The sequence below is a fragment of the Acinonyx jubatus genome, chromosome C1 (genome assembly GCF_027475565.1).
Source record: "Acinonyx jubatus isolate Ajub_Pintada_27869175 chromosome C1, VMU_Ajub_asm_v1.0, whole genome shotgun sequence".
In the NCBI taxonomy this organism is placed as follows: Eukaryota; Metazoa; Chordata; class Mammalia; order Carnivora; family Felidae; genus Acinonyx; species Acinonyx jubatus.
Window position 1 is genome coordinate 148,908,159 of NC_069381.1, and position 20,104 is coordinate 148,928,262.

Here is a 20,104-nt window from a genome sequence, read left to right on the forward strand (position 1 = left end):
GCCGCCCTGTTGTCCTGTATCTCTGCTCCCCCGTCTGGCTCTTCAGTCAAGAGATGAGCTCCTAGACTGAAGCGAGGCCTGGAAGTCCCTTTCATTGGCATTTTGGATCTAAGAATGACAGAACTGGACCAGTCTGTTCTGAGTTGTCAAGCCTGAGCGCTTAAAGTTCAGAAGCTTTTGGTGACCACTAACAGGACTGGAAAAACAGGAAGAGCACATGGAAGGGATGAGGCACGAAAGAGCAGCAGTGAAAGAAGAACGAGACGCCATGATGCTCCCAGGCCTGGCACTGTAGCTCTCAGCAAATATTGTTGCCCTTTCGCTCAGCTTGGACATTCAGATCTTACCTTGATTCCTTATATTTTCGGTACACACTTCCTTTTTCTGAGACACATGTAAGTGTTTTTCATTCCCTTGAATTCAAACTCGCACTAACATACCTTTTAAAAGGACAGACCTGATCTAGATTTTTCAATGGCTGCTCAGTATCCTCACACCAAGTCCCAATTTTTTTCGCAAGCCTGTGAGGTCTCTTGTTGATCTCTCAGGCCTCATTTCTGACATTCCCTCAGTCCCTTCCTCCCGGCCACCTTTTACCCTTCTCTGCCTGACATGCTCCATCCACACCCACAGACTCTCACTTCCCAGACCATGCAGCCCTCAATCAGGCCGTGCCCTCTCCATGAAATGCTCCTTCTACCACCTGCTTTCCCCTGCAATGTCCATTCATCCTTGCTTGACACCCTGCCTTAGGCATCACTTCCTCCAGAAATCGTCTTGGGTCCCCTCCAACTGGGTTGGTTGCTCCTCGATGTTAGCACCTTGTCCCTGACTCCATTGCAGCTTTTATCCCTTTGCATCAAAATGCCCTGTTTGTTTGTTTGTCTCTCCCAGTTGACTCTAAGCTGCATGAGAGAAGGGCAGAGTCTGACTCACTGTTGCATCCCAATGCTTTGTACGTAATCTAGAATGCAGTCAGCACTCAAATATTTGTTCAGTGAACAAATGAACGTACACGGAGAACCGTATCTGTCATCTAAGTGAGAAGCACTCAGGCCCAAGTGAGCTGTGAATCTTTTCAAAGCAAAGTGTCCAATTGGCCTCATTTCTGCTTAGACGAGGGTCTGGAAATTTCTAATAACATTTTTGAGAGGTACTGCCTCGGGTTTCAAAAACAGACAAATACTTCTAACGTATGCAACTTTCTCTTATGCTAAATCAAAGCTAAATGCACATGAATCAGTATAAGGATTATCTGTATTTTGTGGACATGGGTGGTCCAGACACCCACGAGGAGATAAATAAATGTTTGAGGTGGGTCCTTCAATGATTTTTACAACTGATGCCAATTTGGCAAGCTTGACCGGGCCCTACCAGTGTGAGGAACCATGATTCTGGTTTGATGTTGGGGGATTTGTGGCTTCCATCTGCTGGTTATCTCACAAAATGTGGAGCTGAGAAAAATCACATACTGATTAAATCATAGGATCCCACACTTGGAAGGGACTTCATGAGATGATCTGGGCCCGCCTCCTGAAGGTCAATGCATAAATCATCTTGTGCAGATGGCTGTTTATACTATTTTTAAAGCTCTTTAAGGATGGAGATTACACAGCTTCCCTTGGTAGTCTGATCTTCATGGTCAAGAACTTCCTTTTTTAAAAACCCAGCTTCTCACTGCAGCTTGGCCCATTTCCTCTTTTTACAGCTCTCTGTGACTATGGAAAAGACAAGAGCAAACCTTCCTGCTAATTATCTCTGGCCCACACTCCACTCCCTTGCAATTAATTATTAAGACTTACGCTGTTCCCCTCCCCCGCCCCAAGCTACACAGTTGCAATTCCTTTATTTTTCAGAAGACTTTTTTTTCCCCTCTCCACAATATTGTTTTTTGTAACTTAAAATGCTCCTCATGTAAGTCTATTCCACAGCTCACTATACAAAACTGGCAATGGTATTTCTTCTCAAGTTCTAATCAGCTGTCAATAAACAGCAACGTTTCTTATCTTAAATGACAGCATTTCCTCTTTGTTTCTGGCATATATTACATCCCAGAATAAATCTCAAGCCTTTCACCGCAAAATTGATACTTTCTACATGCCACATCTGCGTAATAAGTCTTGGGTTTTGTGGCAGGCTAAATAACGGCCCCTGAGAAGTGCCCACATCTGGACGCCTAGAACCTGTGAAGATATTACCGTCCATGGAAAAGGGGACTTTGCAGATGTAGTTAAGTTAAAGATCTCGAGACGGGGAGATAGCCAGGCAGACCCAATGTCGTTGCCAGTGTCCTTGGAGGGGGTGGAGGGTTAGGGTTGGAGAACAAAGCGATAGAAGGTTGGGAGCTGAGATTGGAGAGGCACACTGGGAAGGTAGGGGAAGAGGCCAGCAGCTGAGGGATGTAGGCAGCCTCCAAGAATTTGGAAAGTGCAAGAGGACAGATTCTTTCCTGGAGCCCTGGAGAGAGGGTGGCCCTGCCAACACGTTGATTTCGGCCCATCGAAACTCATTTTGGGGTTTTGACCTGCAAAACGGCAAGGAATTAGATGTGTGTTGTTTTAAGCAACTGACTTAGTGGCGGTTTGTCGGCAGCAGTAAGGAACTAATCTAGTCTCATTCGTGAACATGTCTGTGCTTGTCTTGAACTTCGTGACTTTATTTAACCGTCCATTTTTAGGTTTATAACAGTTATTTAGTGTTACGTTCGCATCACAACAGCCATAACAAAACTAGTGTGTATTTACTAGACCATTGATAACATTAACTGCTTATCAAGTGTTTTACAATAATTTATGTAGGGGCGTCTGGGAGGCTTAGTCAGTCAAGCATCTGTCTCTTGGTTTTGGCTTGGGTCCTGATCTCACAGTTGTGAGATCGAGGCCAACATTGGTCTCTGTGCTGAGCATGGAGCCTGCTTGGGATTCTGTCTCTTCCTCTCTCTCTGCCTCTCCCCTGCTTGCACTCTCCCTCAAAATAAATAAGTAAAGATTTAAAAAATAAAATAAAATAATTTATGTAGTAGAGGATTCCATTTTGAAAGATTCTATGTGCCCGCTACAGTGCTGCGAGCCTGGAATATGCTATGTCACTTCCATAGCACCACAAAATTATGACGTAGGGATCATTCTCCTTACTTTACTGGGGTTTGGAGAGGTAAAACAGTACAACTAGTCACTGATGGGGCTGGCATGTAAGTCCCACTCTGCCTGATGTTAAAGCCCATCTTCTCTCTATTCTACCATACTGACCTACCACTGTTTACGCTCAGTTTCTCTAGCTGGGGTGTACAGTTGTTAAGAATCTGAAGCACCATGAATTTTCAAGGAAGATGTGTTACTATAAATGTAAGTTTCTTGGGGGGAAAAAAGAAGCTCGTTTCCTAGAAATGCCATGTATTTGTTCCAGATGTCAGATGGAAATGATTTCAAACATCAAAAATGAAATGGTAATTTTTGGAAAAGTGAGAGGGATCACTCAAAAACATTGGGGAAATAGCAAGAACTCTCTCTGTCTTGGCAGGAACCTGTAATTGCCCTGGGGGAAATGTCATTTCTAAAGAGCAAAACTTCAGAACTCCTTTCCAGCAAAGTTATGGTTTAAACTCCTATTCTGCCTTCAGAAAGTTTTTGAGGCCATGTTGTTCCTCAGTCGATTTTTGTTACCTGTGTAACCTGGCATGCCAGGTGAGGACTGAGGCTGTCACTCTCGTGGCCTCTTTTCTCTAGGTCCTTCCCTTGGAAAGAAGAAAGTGCAACTCCACCTCAATGACAACCTTTCCCAAACTGCTGATCGTGTGGTCTGCCTAGGCTGGGGGGAGATACCTTTGTGTTCGCAACTCATCTCGTCTTAACAAAGCCACCAGTTCAGTCACCCGAAACCACCGCTTGTTCCTACTAATCGGCTCTCTTCTTCCCCCTTATTTTCTCACCAGAACAACTAGTAAATTGTCTCAATTTGATATAAACCATTATGCAGATATGGTGTCAATCCCAATGCCCTTCCAACCACACTGCTGCTATGTCCTCCTTATGCAGGGACCTTGTAGCTGCTTCTACTCCCTTTCTTTTGGGCAGAACTTGAGAGATCACAGTGGTCTACACTTGTTATCTGTATGCCTCATTTTACTGTCTTTTCTTAATGCACTGTACTTCGATCTGTTGCATCCTTCCTTTGTGGGATAGGTTTTAGTGGGTTCTTTGGGGGTACGGGTGGTATAGAAGCCAACTGGATAGTTTTCCTATGTCCTAAACGAAACCCACAAATCTCCCTCCAGCTCCCCAAACCTGCTCTTCATCCAGCATGAACTCTTCAGTGAGTGACACCATCTAGATGCCAAACCAGAGCTCTGGGAGGCATACTTTTACCACTCTCTAGCCATGTCACTTGTGTCCATGCTTACCTCTTCCTTTCTGTTTACTCTCATTATTTCAATTCAAATCTTCAGTGTCATTCAACTGAAATGCTCTTCCAAATTGCCACTTCCCTCCAATCTTTAAAGTTGTTTTATGAGATTAATAGTTCGTTCCACGTGAAAGGAGAAAAGAGAGGAGAATGCCCAGGTGAAGGAGACGTAGCTGTCTGTGTCCAAAGCAGAAGACATCCAGAGCGATAAGATGGCCAAAGGGAGAGTTAAAGAGAATGATAAGAGAAACGGAAACTGGAAAGAAGAAAGGGGCTAAAATGCGAGGGTCACAGTGACTGCTCTAAAATACAAGGGGCCTGGCATGCTCCTGAACACTTTCCATCTCCCAGAGCATCTGGTATAATTGAGCAGGAGTAGATGAACACAGTGAGAGTTGTTACGGTGGCGAGAGGAGCTGAGTTGGTAGAAATGTACCTAGAATCACCAGCCATGGCTACAAAATAATGGATTACTATTACTATTATTACTATTCATTATTATCACTATTTTGTCCCCATGGGTATTTAATTGGGAATTTGGAACACAACATGGTGATTTTTCTAATTCTCTAATTTCTTTTTTATTTTTTAACAAGAATTCTATTAAAAAAAATCTTTCACCGGGGTGCCTGGGTGGCTCAATTGGTTGAGTGTCCAACTTTGGCTCAGGTCATGATCTCACGGTTTGTGGGTTCAAGCCCCTTGTCGGGCTCTGTGCTGACAGCTCGGAGCCTGGAGCCTGCTTAGGATTCTGTGTCTCCCTCTCTCTCTCTGTCCCTCCCCTGCTTGTTCTCTCTCTCTCTCCCTCTCTCTCTCTTTCTCTCTCAAAAATAAATTAAAAACAAAACTTTTACCAACTATTATGTTATTCTAAAATAACTAAATGGGCAGAAAAAGTATAACAAATGCTTGCTTCTTTCCATTTATTTATTTATTTATTTATTTATTTATTTATTTTGGAGTAATGTTGGTATCTTCAAAGATAATAAAATTTTAAAAATCTTTTACATAGAAAAAATATTAAAACTACAAAACAGGTGAAACAATAGTGCAACAAACACTGATACACTCTTCACTTTCTAGGTATGTCAATGTGTAGCATTTTGTCACATTTGTACCACCTCTTTCACGAGCCTTTGAGCATTTCCTTATTTTCTGGCATAAGCTCATCTTGTACTTTACATTCCTTAGGAGAATCAAACATTTCTCCAAGGAGCTCCTGATTTTTTGGTAGAAAATGGTATTTGAAATCGTGTGTGTGTGTGTGTGTGTGTGTGTGTGTATGTGTGTGTATGTGTTGTGACTCGGTTAAATTAACATTTGTTAAGTTACCCCTGGGATGTGGAATGGTGACCCAAAGTTCAAGAAAAGACCACAAGACAAAGTCAAATAGTTACTCACAGGTCCTGGAGGACGTATGCAGCATGTCTTAAGTGAGAGGCCACACGGGAGGAGGTCAAGGCAGAGTGCAGGCAGAGAAAGCGTGAGGACCTGGGACACATGCCTTTATTAGCGTTTGAGGGTGGAGTGCTTTGGGGTTGCTGGCTGAATTGGTCAATTCAAATCAAAAGAGTAGGATTTTGGTAAGCCCCAGGGGGTGTTTGGTTTTAGTGTTTATTTATTTTGAGAGAGAGAGAGAGCACGTGGGAGAGGGGCAGAGAGCGAGGGAGAAAGAGATTCCCAAGCAGACTCCATGCTACCCAGTGCAGAGCCTGATGTGAAATGTGAACTCGTGAAACCGTGAGATCACAACCTGAGCCAGAATCAAGAGTCAGACAGTTAACCGACTGAGTCACCCAGGTGCCCCACCATGGGGTCTTATTTAGTTGGTCCCAGGGGAAACGCCCTGAGCAGTGGGCATAATGTTTATCAAGAGGGCTTTTAGAAGACACAGAGCAGGGATTTACATTTACCTGTAACTCTGCAGCTGCTATCTGGGCATGTGCACCAGGGAGGGCCTAGCATATTATGTAGTGTAGCCAAACTCTCAACAAATATATCTGTACACGTATACTTATATCTAATTCTTGTGTGTTTCCTATGCACAAAATACACAGATATTCATGCACACATATACATACTAATACATCCAATTCGAGTCCACATAGTGCTTCCTTCCCTTTCTGATTTCATATCTGTTTCTCCTTTCTCATGCATTGGAAACCTGATTGCTAACAGTGTCAGAATTATTATACTAACAACACTACTAAAAACAAACCTAGCTTTATGACCTAAGATTCTTTCTTTTTTAAAATGGCTATATAGTTCTCTATTGCATGGCTGTATCTTAATCCATTCACCCAGTATCCTACAGATGGTAGTCAGATTGTTTATGGTTTTTATTTTATTTATTTATTTATTTATTTATTTATTTACTTACTTATTTGAGAGAGAAAGAGAGAGCACAAACAGGGGAGAGGCGCAGAAAGAGAGAGAGAGAGAGAGAGGGAGAGAGGATCTTAAGCAGGCTCCATGCTCAGTGTGAGCCCGAAGTGGGGTTCGATCCCATAACCCCAGGATCATGACCCAAGCCAAAATCAAGAATCGGTCGCTCAACTGACTGAGCCACCCAAGGGGCCCCTGTTTCTGATTGTTTACAATGAACAATCAATATTCACAAGGAATAATCTCATTTACACGTAGCTTTAAAATTTTTGAGTGTGTATCTTTGGGTAAATTTCTAGAACCACGGCTGGTGAGTCAAAGGGCAAATGTGCAAGTGGTTTGGTAGAGTGTCAAGTTTCTCTTCATAAGGGTAATAACATTTTGCAGTCTCATCTGCAATGTTTGAAAGACTCTGTACCCACATCCCCATCAACAGAATGTACTGTCAAGCTTTTGAATTAGAAATAATATCTCCATAGAGTTTTATTTTGTTTTATTTGCACACATTTTGCATGTTTAAATTCATTCAGGCAAAATTTATATACAGTGAAATGCACAGATCTTAAACGTGCATTTTGCTGATTTTTGATAAATGTATACACCCACGTAACCCTCATCTCATTCAAGAAATAGGACATGTTCATCACTCCAGAAAGCAGTCTTGTGCCCATTCTATTCAAATCCCACACCATCTCCTCCAGAGGCAACCACTAAGCTCATCTACCGCCATTGCTTGCTTTGTTCTCTTCTTAAATGTCATATAAATAGAACCATGTAGTATGTTCTATTATGTATCTGGCTTCTTTTGTGTAACATGTTATTTGCAAGACTTACCTGTGTTGCTGCGTGTATTCAGTAACTTGTCCTATTTATTGCTGTGTAAAATTCCATTGCATGAAAACACCAGTTTTTCTGTTCATTCTCCTGTTGATGGACATTTGGGTTGTTTCTAGTTTTTTTACTATTAAAAAAGTCACTAAGAACATACTTGTTCAAATTATATTCATTCGTATACATACATTTTTTTTTTTCTGATGGCTATGTAGTTCTCCATTTTGTCAATGTAACTTGATTCATTCTACCATTATCCTATGGAGAGATATATAGGTATTTAGGTTGTTTATAATAATCTGTTCTTTTTCATTAATATGTATAAGGTAAATGCATGTTTAACTTTATAACGAATTGCCAGTTTTCCTAAGTGGTTGCCCCATTTTATATTACTGCCAGAAACGTGTAACAATTCTAGCTGTGCTATGTCTTTGCCACCGTTTAGCCTGCTGGTTTTACACATTTGATATAAATGTATAATGCATTAATTCCATTTTATTGAATTTTTATTTGAGGAATGGGTGCTAATTTTTTTTTCAAAGCCTATGCAGGGTGTGTTAAGATCATGATAATTTTCTTTGTTTTTAGATATCTTAATATGCTGTATTACATGAATAGATTTCCTAATATTTAGCCACTCTTGACAATTTTGGGATAAGTCAACTTTGGTCACAGTGTATTAATATTTCTAATATGCTTTTGAATTCTACTTACTGATATATTTTTAGGGTCTTTAAATCAATATTCAAAGTGAAATTAGTCCATAATTTTTATTTATGTTCTATCTTTAACAACTTGAGATATCAATGGTACGCCTCCTATGTAGATAAAAAAAAAAAAGGACATTCTTTTCCTTTATTCCCCCAGACTCATAATTCCCCATAATTTTTGAAATATTGTGGTTATCCACTCTTTGAAAGTTTGATAGAAATTCCATGTGAAACCATCTGGACTTGGTGCCTTTTTACAAGGCGGTTCTTTGATACTTTTCTTCATTTCTTTTATGGAAATTGATTTATTTAAGCTTTTTAAATCTCTACTAGTGTCAATGTTTAAAATTATATTTTCTTTAAAATTTTATCTACCTCTCCTATATTTTCAAATATATTTGTTCAGCATTTTCAATAATCTCATAGTTGTTTTAATTTTATCTGTTTCAGTGGATTATTTCCCAATTCATTTTATTTTAAATATTGTTTCCTTTTATTTCTTGCTTAGAGTAGTTAGTGGTTTTCTATTTTGTTGTTTCTTTTCTTAAAATGGTGATTTTCATTTAATATTACTATGTTTTTTTGTTTTGTTTTCTGTACAGTTTCTTACTGTCTTAAACCTTATTTCCTTCTGAGAGTTTAAAAAAATTGTTAATGTGTTTTGAATTAAAAAAAATTCTAATGTTTATTTATTTTTGAGAGAGAGACAGAGTGCGAGTGGAGGAGGGGCAGAGAACAAGGGAGACACAGAATCCAAAGCAGACTCCAGGCTCTGAGCTGTCAGCACAGAGCCCGACACGGGACTTGAACCCACAAACTGCGAGATCATGACCTGAGCTGAAGTCAGTCGCTCACCGACTGAGCCACCCAGGCACCCCAATGTGTTTTGAATTTTATCAGATGTATTTGCTACATTTATTGAGACTAGCATGTGATTTTTTTGTATTTATTTTTGTTAATGTTGTGAAGTACAGTGATTTTTTCTGTTTGTTTTGCAAATAATAAACCACTCTGGAATTCCTAGAATATACCTTGTTTCTCTGTACTGTAATATTCCTTTTACATATTGCTAGATTTGATCACTGATGTTTTGTACAGGATTTTTCACCTATGTTTATGAACCAGATTGGTCTGTTGTTTTCCTTTGCTACAGAATCTTTGTCATATTTTTGTGTCAAGGTTGTCCTTGTCTCATAAAATGAGCAGGGAAATATTACTTATTTTTTCCTTATTTTGATGAGTTTATATAATATTGGTATATTTTCTTCCTTAAATGTTTAGAAGAACTCACTTGTTAAGCCATCTGGTCCTGGATCTCTTTTATGGAAAAGTTTTTTTAAATAATAGATCCAATTTCCAAAATAGAGAACTATTAAGATTTTCCAATTATTTGTGTCTATTTTAGTAACATTTTTAGAAGGCATTTGTCCATTTCATGTGGTTGTCAAAATTATCAGGCATATAATTTTACATAATATATTCTTATTACCCTTTTATTGTTTATAACATCTTTTTACCGAGGTCCCCTTTTATTATAGGTAATTTTTCTCCTTTTTTTTTCTTGCTTAGTTTGCTAGGCATTTATTAATTTTAGTAATCTAGTCAAATAACCAATGTTTGGCTTTTTAAATTTTTTTTAATGTTTATTTATTTTTGAAAGAGAGAGAGAGACAGAGCGTGAGTGAGGGAAGAGCAGAGAGAGGGAGAAACAGAACTTGAAGCAGGCTCCAGGCTCTGAGCTGTCAGCACAGAGCCCGACATAGGGCTCAAACTCATGCTGGTTTTGAACTGCAAGATCATCACCTGAGCTGAAGCTGGATGCCCAGGAGCCCCTGGTTTTGTTATTTTTTATTGCCAATTTTATTTATTTATTTTCTCCCATCTTTTAAATTCTCCTTTCTTTTACTTTCTGGGATTTCTGAATTTTTTCCAGCTTTTTGAGGTAAAAGTTTAAGCTAGTGATTTCAAACTTGTTCTTTCCTAACAAACCCATTTAAAGCTATATTTTAACTTTATTAAAAATGTTTTTTAAAATGTTTATTTATTTTTGAGAGAGAGAGAGAGAGGCAGAAACGCGAGCAGGGGAGGAGCAGCGAGAGAGGGAGACACAGACTCCGAAGCAGGCTCCAGGCTCTGAACTGTCAGCACAGATCCCGACATGGGTCTCAAACTCATGAACCTTGAGATCATGACCTGAGCCAGTCAGATGCTTAACTGACTGAGCCACCCAGGTGCCCCTAAAGCTATATTTTAACTTTAAACACTGCTTTAGTTCTCTCTCCGGTTTGTATTTATTGTATCTTCATTACCATAGGGTTCAAAGTATTTTTAAATTTCCTTTATGAGCTCCCCTTTAACTTACGGGTTATTTAGAAGTGATTACCTAGTTTCAAAAAATTTTTAAGATATCTTTTGTTTTTGGGGCGCCTGGGTGACTCAGTCGGTTAAGGGTCTGACTTCAGCTCAGGTCATAGTCTCACAGTCCGTGAGTTCCAGCCCCGTGTCAGGCTTTTTGCTGACAGCTCAGAGCCTGGAGCCTGCTTTGGATTCTGTGTCTCCCTCTCTCTCTCTGCCCCTCTCCTGCTCATGCTCTCTCTCTCTCTCTCTCTCTCTCTCCCTCTCTCTCTGTCCCCAAAATAAATAAAAACATTTAAAACATTTTTAAAAAGATATCTTTTGTTTTTGATTTCTACCTTAACTCTACTGTGGTTAGAATCTTTGAAATTTGTTGAAGACTTTTGATCAGCGTAAAGTTAATCTTGATAAATACTCTATATGCACTTAGAAAGAATATTCATCTGTTGTTACTGGGTACGTTGTTCCATAAACATTAAAATTATTTTGTTGATTGAGTTTATCAGATTTTATTGATTTTTCAACTATTGCTCTGCCAACTATTGGCCAAGTTGCTTAAGTCTTTCACTATGATTGAACTTTTCTATACTTTTAATTCTGTCATTTTAGACCTCATCTATTTTTTAAGCTATATATGAACCACTATATATCCCCAATGGATTAATTACTTTATCATACTTAATGCTCCTCTTTATCTCTAATAATGCTAGTTTCTTTAGAGTCTACTTCCTGCTATTAATATATCAACACAAGCTTTCTTGTGTGAGCATTTGCATGTTACAACTTTTATAGTCTTTTTATTTTAACTCCTTATGTCTTTATGTACAGACTATGTCACTGGTAATGGTTCGACATTTTTTTTATCTGGTTGGATAACTTTAGTCTTCAATATGAATATTTAGTTTATTTACATTTAGTATAAAACTAGTATATTTGGGATTATACCTGCCATCTTATTGTGGTTCTATTATAGGTGATCCTCATTATTTGCTGATTCCATATTTGCAAATTCACCTACAAACTTTTATTTGTAATCCCAAAATCAATCCAGCAATTTCATGGTCATTCATGGACATTCACAGAGCGGTGAAAAATTGAGTAGCTCTATGGACATTCCCAGCTGAGATAAAAAAAAAAAAAGTGATGTTCTACCTTCTTTTTTCAGCTCTCATACTGTAAATAAATGTCTTTTTTATGGTCTATTTAGTGTCATGCTTTCCACATTTTTGTACTTTTTTTGGTGACTTCTCTTTTAAAAAAACAAAAAACAAACAAACAAAAAACCATAGGGGACAAGCTGAAGAGCTGCACAGTCAAGTTACCCAGGGTGAAGAAAAAATGTTAAACCCTTCTCAGCAGTGCCTGCTGGCTCTGTTTCAGAAGGTTATATGGTGTGGAAAATGGTCCATTTGCAGGTAAACAAGGCAGGTTGTGTATGTAGATCAGGAAGCTACAGAAGAATTTTTAAAATACCTGCTAAGTGTTACAAGGAAAAGAGCGAGGTGGAAGAGGAGGTTTTTAATGCTTATGAGACTGGTATGTTTTACAAGGACATTGGCAAACAAACCTATATAAGGCATATGGCTTTATGTTGACAAAAATCGAGGTTTGTGGGAACTTCGCTCTGTATTTCCCCTAGCAGCCCAATGTTCATTAATTCAGTGTTTACCGTGGTTTTATGTAACATGACTACTATGAATTAATGAGAATTGATGTATTCATTTTGTTTTCTTTTCTTTCTGAAGGTTATTGGTTTTGTATATTCATTCTGTATCTTTCTAATATACTAAATTACCTTATTATTTGTAGTATTTTTCCATTTATTCTTTTGAGTTATTCTTTTGAGATGATATATAAACATCATCTTTAAGTAGATATAGTTTTAGTACATTCTTTTTCACTGTGCACTTTCTCTTATTTAATTACCTTAACTTCTTCAATTTCTTAGTACCTTTAAGACAGTGTTAAATAGTAGCCAAAATAATGGTGTCTTTTCCTTGTTTCTGAATCTAATGGGAATTTCTCCAATATATAGCATTAAGTAAACTGCAGACTTTTGGGCCAGTATATGTTTTATCATATTTAAAAAGTATCTGTCAATTTCTATCTTATCATGATTGAGGATTCAATATTGTGGTGTGCCTTTTTGGCATCTATGAAGAGGAGATTATGGTTTTCTCATGCCTATCAGTATGATGAATTGTATTAAAGGACTTTCTAATATTGAACTACTTCATATCCAAAGCATAATCCGCATCACTTCTTTTATATCTGTCTGGCTAATTCAACCTGAATCCTTTACTCCTTTATTCCCATCATTTAAACTTAGTTTATTTATTTTATTTTTTTAATTATTTTTTAATGTTTATTTATTTTTGAGAGACAGAGAGAGAGACAGAGCACGAGCAGGGGAGGGGCAGAGAGAGAGGGAGACACAGAATCTGAAGCAGGCTCCAGACTCCGAGCTGTCAGCACAGAGCCCAACGCGGGGCTCGAACTCACGGACCGTGAGATCATGACCTGAGCCGAAGTCGGGCTCTCAACTGACTGAGCCACCCAGGTGCCCATAAACTTAGTTTTATAATTAAATATATAAAATGCTTGAATGAGTCTTATCTGAATATTCTCCAATAATTTCTTTGTTGGATGTTTTACTTTTATCACATTGAATTCAGAGGCAGTGTAGGGTTTATATAAGCATGCTTGGACCTAAGTTAGGCCAACAAAACCCCAAACCACAAAGGTGACACTCACTAAAATAAAGCTTGGGCATTACACACACGCAAACACACACACACACACACACATTTATTGTGGTAAGATACATGTAACATTAAATTTACCATCTTAACCATTTGTAAGTGTACATACAGTTTAGTGATAATAAATTCATTCCCATTGTTTTGCAATCATCACCATCTTCCATCCCCATAACTTTTTGAAAACCGAAATTCTATACTTATTAAACAATAACTTCCCATTCTCTCCTTCCCCCAGTCCTTGGTAACCACCATTATAATTTTTGTCTTTATGATTTTAACTACTTTAAGTACATCCTAAAAGTGGAGTCATATAGTATTTGTCTTTTTGTGACTAACTTATTTCACTCAGCATAATGTCCTCAAGGTTCATCCATGTTGTACCATGTTGCAGAATTTCCTTCATTTTTTAAAAAAAATTTTTAGTGTTTATTCATTTTTGAGATACAGAGAGAGAGACAGAGTGCAAGCAGGGGAGGGGCAGAGAGAAAGGGAGACACATAATCTGAAGCAGGCTCCAGGCTCTGAGCTGTCAGCACAGAGACGGATGAAGGACTTGAGCTCACGAACTGTGAGACATGACCTGAGCTGAAGTCGGATATTCAACCAACTGAGCCACCCAGGCGCCCCCAAATTTCCTTCATTTTTAAGGGTGAATTATTTCCCATTGTATGTCTATGACACATTTTGTTTATCCACTCATCAGTCATTAAACTCTTGGGTTGTCTCCGTATTTTAGCTATTGTGGATAATGCTGCTGTGAATAGGGGTGCACAAATAATCTCTTTGAGATCATGCTTTCAATGATTTGTGGTATATACCCAGAAGTGGAATTGTTGGGTTTGATGATAACTCTATTTTTAACTTTTTAAGGAACTGCCATACTATTTCCCACAGGAGCTACATCATTTTACATTCCCAGCAACAGTGCACAAGTGTTCCAATTTCTCCACATTGTATTTTTAATGGACAGTTGGACTCTTTAAAAGATACTTGAATCTATGTTTATAAGTGACATTCATCTGTAAAATTTTGTGCGATTTGTTTTCATATTTTAGTATCAATGTTATACTCGCTCACCTCAGGAAAAGAATGTACAAGTTTTTGTGTTTTCAGTATTCTGGAATAGTTTTAATAGTATTCATTATCTGATGTTTCAAGGTTAAGTAAAAATCCATTGCGAAATTATATGCTCCACCTGTTTTTTTGTAGGGACATCTTTAAAACCTTTTTCTGCTTATTTAGTGGAAAATGATCTCTCTAGATTGTCCATCTATATTGAGGACAATTTTGGTGAGCTATATTTTTTATACAGGTATTTTTTAAATCTGTTTTTAAATATATTAACATAGAGTTGTTCAAATTAGTCTTAATTAAAAATTTTTCTTTTTACTTTGATAATTATTTACTCTTTAACATTTCTTATAGTATGTATGTTTTCACTTTTTTAAAAAAAACAGGTTTTTCAGGGATACCTGGTTGGCTCAGTCAGTTAAGTGTCTGACTCTTGGTTTCAATCAGGTCATGATCTCACGGTTTTATGAGTTCAAGCCCCACATCAGGCTCTGTGCTATAGCACAGAGCCTGCTTGGGATTTTCTTTTTCTCCCTCTCTGTCTGCCCCTCCCTCACTCATGCTGTCTCTGTCTCTCCCAGATAAATAAATAAACTTTATTTATTTAAAAAAATTTTTTAACATTTATTTATTTCTGAGACAGAGAGAGACAGAGCATGAACAGGGGAGGGTCAGAGAGAGAGGGAGACACAGAATCTGAAACAGTCTCCAGGCTCTGAGCTGTCAGCACAGAGCCCGTTGCAGGGCTCGAACTCACCAACTGCAAGATCATGGCCTGAGCTGAAGTTGGATGCTTAACCGACTGAGCCACCCAGGGTCCCCAATAACACTTAGGATCTTAAAGTATTCTTCTTTCCGTAATAGTTTTTCCTTAAGTTTTACCTTCTGATGACAAAAGCACAATTCTGCTTTCTTTTCTATCTGCCTGGTTAATTCAACTTGAATCCTTTACTCCTGTATTCCCATTATTTAAACTTAGTTTTATAATTGAAGATATAAAATGCTTGTATGAGTCTCATTGAATATTCTCCAATAATTTCTTTGTTGGGTGTTCTACTTTTCTCACATTGAGTTCAGGGGCAGTCTTAATTTTTGTTTTTGTAAGTGTGTTTGGACTTACATTAGGCCAACAAAACCTCAAACTACAAAGATGACACTCACTAAACTAAAGCTTGGGCATCTAACCCTGACTGTGGTAATACGCTTTTTGATTTTAGTTCCCTACATAATATTCATTTTTTCCCTTTTCCTAATAAATATGATCCTGATTTTGTATGCTGCTGAAAGGCAGCATTTCCCAGCCTCCCTTAGAGCCAGGATGTGGTCATGGGGCACGTTTCTGGCCAGCAAGACAAAATTGAAAATCTGAGGATTTCTGAGAGTGTTTCACTTTCTCAAAATCAGTTCATTGTATTTCTGATTGTTAATTCTCACTTCCTATACGTCTTATTCTTGTTTTCTTCCTCTTTTTCCTCTCTCTCTTCCTACCCATCTTTCACTTTTTTTCTTCTTCATCTTTCCCTGGAAGATGAACAGGAAACTGGGAGATGGGCCAGTCACCTTCCAATCTTAAGGTGACCATGGGAGGAAAGGCATTTGTTAACGATGGCAAAGCAGAAGGATAAAGACCATGTGCTATTACTGACATGTTTAGCTTTGGACCCCCTATGTCTGGATTTCTTGTATTGTAAGAATCAAACACCTATATTGTTAACTCTCTGTGATTGGGATTGTATTACACACAGTTAAACAAATATATAACTAATAATTCACCTTCATTTCTACACTTACATGACTCCTTCCTTAGCTTTATTTCCCAATGTTGTCCCTTAGTTTGCTTCTTTTACTTAAGGGAAGATTAATCTTCTCTGGTTTTGACTTTTGTCATTCCTTTGGGCTTGATTCACATACTCTGTTTTATCCTTCCCTTTTCCATTCATTGGAGCCATGTGCCAGTTTTCTTAGCTGACTACCTCTCCTCTTTTGTATGAGGACATCCCATGGTTCTGAAGGCTGCTGCTGAACTGGAACATTCACAGCGATGTTCTCACACTTTTGACTCTGGTACAATGAAGATACAGTTTCTAAACCAAATTTTAGTTCCAAATGGAGCCTTTTAAGTCACCCATGGGTACATTGGTTTTGGAGTGGTAAAGGCAACGATTTGCATACAAGAAAGCATGGTGGACATTCCCCATCTCCATCAGGCCTGTAGGCTCTCTCAATACCCCAAATGCTGAACCCACACCTCCCTCAACTCTATGCCTGTCCCTTGGTGTGTGCTCCCCAGTGCAGTGGGTGAGAGAGCCAGCTCTGGTAAATGGAGTACACTCATAAAATTAGATCAGGGTCTTTGAGCAAGGGAGAAATCACAAACTTGAGCTGTAGTGCCACCTTTTGGAAAACAGAAGATAGGTTTCCAGCAGCCAGCCTGGTGAATCATAAGAACCAGAGAAGACACAAAAGCTTAAGAATTCTTCCACAAGAGGAAGTAGGAAGTGTAGAGTGGATGTATCCATAAAAGGTCAGAGAAGCCCCTCATATAATAGGACCAATGAACAATATATCCTACTTGAAGGCAACTAGTAAAGATTTGAGAGTGTGTCTACTACCTTGAATATGAAAGCAGCAATGCAAAACTCTAGAAGCACGAAGGATCAAGAACACATATCATCACTAAAAGATAGCAATAATCTTCCAATTGCTGAACTCAAAGACACAGAATTTTGCAATCTAGTTGATAAAGAATTCTAAATTGCTATTTTTAGGTAACCCAATGAGCTACAAGAGAACACAAAAAGACAATTCAAAGAAAATCAGGAAAGCAATACATGAACAAAATGAGAAATTTAGCAAAGAGATAGAAATCATAAAAAGGACCAAATGAATTCTAGAGCTGAAGAATTCAGTGAATGAAATGAAAAATGCAATAGAAAGCATCTGCAGAATACAAAATATAAAAAGAGGTAGATTGTGACATCTAAAATATAAAGGGGGGCACCTGGGTGACTCGGTCAGTTGAGCGTCTGACTCTTGATTTCAGCTCTTATATCGTCATCTGAGGATTGTGGGATCAAGACCCGCATCAGGCTCCAAGCCTGCTTGGAGCAGCTGCAGCTTGGACCCGCAGCAGGCTCAGCTTGGAGCCTGCTTAAGATTCTCTCTCTCCTCTGCCCCTCTCCCTTGTGCGCGCTCTCTCTCTCTCTCTCTCTCTCTCTATATATATATATATTTAGAGCTTTTGTGGGGCTTTTGGTGGAGCTTTTGAATGTGAATTAAGTGAGGTCACCGTCAAGTTAAAATGTACTGCTTTATCTATAAGATGTTTTTATGTAAGCTTAGAGCAACCACAAAGCAAAAATCTAGAGAAGATTCACAAAAGATAAAAAAAGGGGAATCAAAAGCAGAAAAAGAGGCTGAGCCTTGCCTAATCCAGAATGGCTGCTATGATCTTTGTTGTTAAGGAAAAATGGTGATGCAGGTACCTGTGTAGCACCTAAGGATGGGCTAAAGCTAGAATCTGGACTTCAAGCCAGAGCCTTCAATGGGAAATCTCAGGTTTCAATGCCACATGTTAGCAAAATGTTTGGTGCTCCACCAGCCTTATCTAATGCTTCCAGAAAGGCTTTGAGAACTGTTAACATAACTACAGAAAAGTCAGTAAAGACTAATGGAGCCCTCAAATAGAAATAGACAAAGTTCCCTGTGAAACAGATGACTGGGAAGACTGTTAAAGCAAAAAGTTCCATTCCTGCCTTGAGTGATGCTGATCTAGAAATAGAAAAATTCTTTCCTTTATATCCTCTAGTCTTCAAGAGTTTTGACCTGCTTGAGGAATATGAAATGGCATACCTCCTCTTGAAGAGAATGCTTCCCATGAGCCTGGATGAGAAGTGGAAGCTTGAAAAACTATTACATGTGGCTCCCTTTCCCCTCTAAAAATGACCTCTTAACTCTGGAAGTATAATCTGCTGTGGTCTCCTTCAAGCATTCTGGGGGCCTTGGATGTTGAATTGCCACCTGCTTGCTATGACTTAAATATTTAAGTTTCTTAGCACTTTATAGTTTGTGGGTATGTATGTTTTTATGTTAATAAAGCCATTGTTTAACAGAAAAAAAAAAACATGTAAAATCACCAATTAACAAAGGGAAGCAGAAACAGAGGAAGAAAACAATTGGACTATAAAACAGCCAGAAAACAATGAATAAGATGGCATTCCATATCAATAATTACTCTAGGGGCGCCTGGGTGGATCAGTTGGTGAAGTGTCTGACTTTGGCTCAGGTCATAATCTCACAGTTTGTGAGTTCGAGTCCCATGTCAGGCTCTGTGCTGACAGCTCAGAGCTTGGAGCCTGCTTCAGATTCTGTGTCTCCCTCTCTCTCTGTCCCTCTCCTGCTCGTGCTCTCTCTCTCTCTCTCTCTCTCTCAAAATTAAATGAACATTAAAAAAAATTACTCTAAATGTGAATTGATTGAATTCACCAATCAAAAGGCCTGGAGTAGTTGAATGGATTAAAAACCATGACCTAACTATATGTTGCCTATAAAAGATTCACTTTAGCTTTAAGGACACACATAGGCTCAAACTGACGGGATGGAAAAAGATATTCCATACAAGTGGAATCCAAAAGAAAGTAGGGGTGGCTATATTTACATATGACAAAATAGACTTTAAGCCAAAGCAGTAACGGAAAAGAGAAGGTCATTATATGTTGATAAAGGGGTCAATTCATCAAAAAGATATAACAGTCATAAATATAGACACACCCTACATAAGAGCACCTAAATATATTAAGCAAATACTAACATATCTAAAGGCAGAAATGGATAACAATATAATCATAGTCGTAGTAGGGGACTGTAATACCCAAGTTCCAACAATGGACAGATTATCCAAACCAATAACCAACTAGGAAATGTTGAACTTGAACCATACATTAGACTAAATTAACCTAACAGACATTTCTAGAACATTCCACCCAACAGCAGCAGCATACACATTATTCTCAAGTGCATATAGAACACTTTCCAGAATAGATCATATGATAGGCCACAAAGCTGGTCTCACCAAATTTAAGAAGATAGAAATCATACCAACTACCAACTATCTTTTCTTACCGCAGTGGTATGAAACTAGAAATCAACAAAGGAGACCTGAGAAGTTTCTAGGCACACATTCATGAACAACCAATATATCAAAGAAGAAATCCAAAAGGAAATTAAAAAAAAATATTGAAACAAATGAAAATGGAAACATAGCACACCAAAATACAGAGGATGTTGCAAAAGCAGGGGGAAGTTTAAAGTGATAAATGTGTATATTGAGAAAATCAAAAGATCTCAAACAACCTAACTTTACATCTCAAGATCTAGAAAAACAAGAACAATTAAGCCGAAAGTTAGCAGAAGGTAGGAAATAAAAAAGATCAGAGTGGAAATAAATGAAATATAGACCAGAAAAACAATAGCTTTTTTTTTTTTTAAATAAACAAAATTGACTATGAGCATGTGACTCTTCAGGAGACAGCTGATACTTAGCTCCAGATGAGATTTGTTTTGCAGGTTAATATTGCTTGATGATTTAAT

General features: G+C 38.2%; 1 long non-coding RNA gene and 1 pseudogene across 1 annotated transcript in view; both read left to right on the plus strand.

The window, feature by feature from the left end:
* LOC113598209 (uncharacterized) overlaps positions 1-20,104 on the plus strand; it is a 126,955-nt gene that overhangs the window by 49,779 nt on the left and 57,072 nt on the right. The gene's annotated exons all lie outside the window — the stretch shown is intronic.
* LOC106984551 (securin-like) lies at positions 17,953-18,918 on the plus strand (annotated as a pseudogene).